The sequence below is a fragment of the Furipterus horrens genome, unplaced genomic scaffold, assembly GCF_987537825.1.
Source record: "Furipterus horrens unplaced genomic scaffold, mFurHor1.1.pri manual_scaffold_18, whole genome shotgun sequence".
NCBI classification, from domain to species: Eukaryota; Metazoa; Chordata; class Mammalia; order Chiroptera; family Furipteridae; genus Furipterus; species Furipterus horrens.
The window spans coordinates 4,316,411-4,318,447 of record NW_028327188.1 but is presented as its reverse complement, the minus strand read 5'-3'; positions in this window follow the sequence as shown (position 1 = coordinate 4,318,447).

Below are 2,037 nucleotides of genomic sequence, written 5' to 3'. Positions count from 1 at the left end.
CCAGCAACAGTTTTCAACCAGATGAAATTCTAACCACCATATACAGATAATCAAACGATTTCAACAGATGGAATTATGCCCTTGCTGTGCCGTTGTTGTTCTGCTTCATTGTATGCTTCAGTGAGCTTTCGAGTTGATACAGTAGACTAAAGAGCAAACACTGGTTTCAAGAACGCTGGAGTCTTTTGGGTAGTGTGCTTCACCTGACACACCAAAGGATCTCTATGTGACTTCACCGTTCACAGTGGTTTTCTATGTTGTTTCTTGGTAATTCACTGTGAATATCTGAAAATACCGTGTTTTCAAAGAGACCTAGCTTAGAAATTATATCAGGCAAAGGTTCAATCTTTGAAACAGGAGAGAACATCACAATTTCTAGCAATTATAACAGCAGTTATTGCTTTCTCTTCCCTGTCCGTGCGGTGATGGCATTCATTGTGGGAGATAGTGACGGGTGGCATTCCCATTGAAGGCAGAAGCAGAGATAGCGATGTCTCGACATATCTTGTTTTCGGGGCAGAGTAACGCATGTACTACTGAAAGTACAGATGTAGCTCTTTGAACTGAAGATATTAGATGCTATCTGGTTCTCATGTATGTCCTTCTAAAAGTTGTTGTTGCACTTATTGTTAACTCATAAAGACTGTGTTCCGAAGGAGGCCAGCAACAGTTTTCAACCAGATGAAATTCTAACCACCATATACAGATAATCAAACGATTTCAACAGATGGAATTATGCCCTTGCTGTGCCGTTGTTGTTCTGCTTCATTGTATGCTTCAGTGAGCTTTCGAGTTGATACAGTAGACTAAAGAGCAAACACTGGTTTCAAGAACGCTGGAGTCTTTTGGGTAGTGTGCTTCACCTGACACACCAAAGGATCTATATGTGACTTCACAGTTCACAGTGGTTTTCTATGTTGTTTCTTGGTAATTCACTGTGAATATCTGAAAATACCGTGTTTTCAAAGAGACCTAGCTTAAAAATTATATCAGGCAAAGGATCAATCTTTGAAACAGGAGAGAACATCACAATTTCTAGCAATTATAACAGAAGTTATTGCTTTCTCTTCCCTGTCCGTGCGGTGATGGCATTCATTGTGGGAGATAGTGACGGGTGGCATTCCCATTGAAGGCAGAAGCAGAGACAGCGATGTCTCGACATATCTTGTTTTCGGGGCAGAGTAACGCATGTACTACTGAAAGTACAGATGTAGCTCTTTGAACTGAAGATATTAGATGCTATCTGGTTCTCATGTATGTCTTTCTAAAAGTTGTTGTTGCACTTATTGTTAACTCATAAAGACTGTGTTCCGAAGGAGGCCAGCAGCAGTTTTCAACCAGATGAAATTCTAACCACCATATACAGATAATCAAACGATTTCAACAGATGGAATTATGCCCTTGCTGTGCCGTTGTTGTTCTGCTTCATTGTATGCTTCAGTGAGCTTTCGAGTTGATACAGTAGACTAAAGAGCAAACACTGGTTTCAAGAACGCTGGAGTCTTTTGGGTAGTGTGCTTCACCTGACACACCAAAGGATCTATATGTGACTTCAACGTTCTCAGTGGTTTCCTATGTTGTTTCTTGGTAATTCACTGTGAATATGTGAAAATACCGTGTTTTCAAAGAGACCTAGCTTAGAAATTATATCAGGCAAAGGATCAATCTTTGAAACAGGAGAGAACATCACAATTTCTAGCAATTATAACAGAAGTTATTGCTTTCTCTTCCCTGTCCGTGCGGTGATGGCATTCATTGTGGGAGATAGTGACGGGTGGCATTCCCATTGAAGGCAGAAGCAGAGATAGCGATGTCTCGACATATCTTGTTTTCGGGGCAGAGTAAGGCATGTACTACTGAAAGTACAGATGTAGCTCTTTGAACTGAAGATATTAGATGCTATCTGGTTCTCATGTATGTCTTTCTAAAAGTTGTTGTTGCACTGATTGTTAACTCATAAAGACTGTGTTCCGAAGGAGGCCAGCAACAGTTTTCAACCAGATGAAATTCTAACCACCATATACAGATAATCAAACG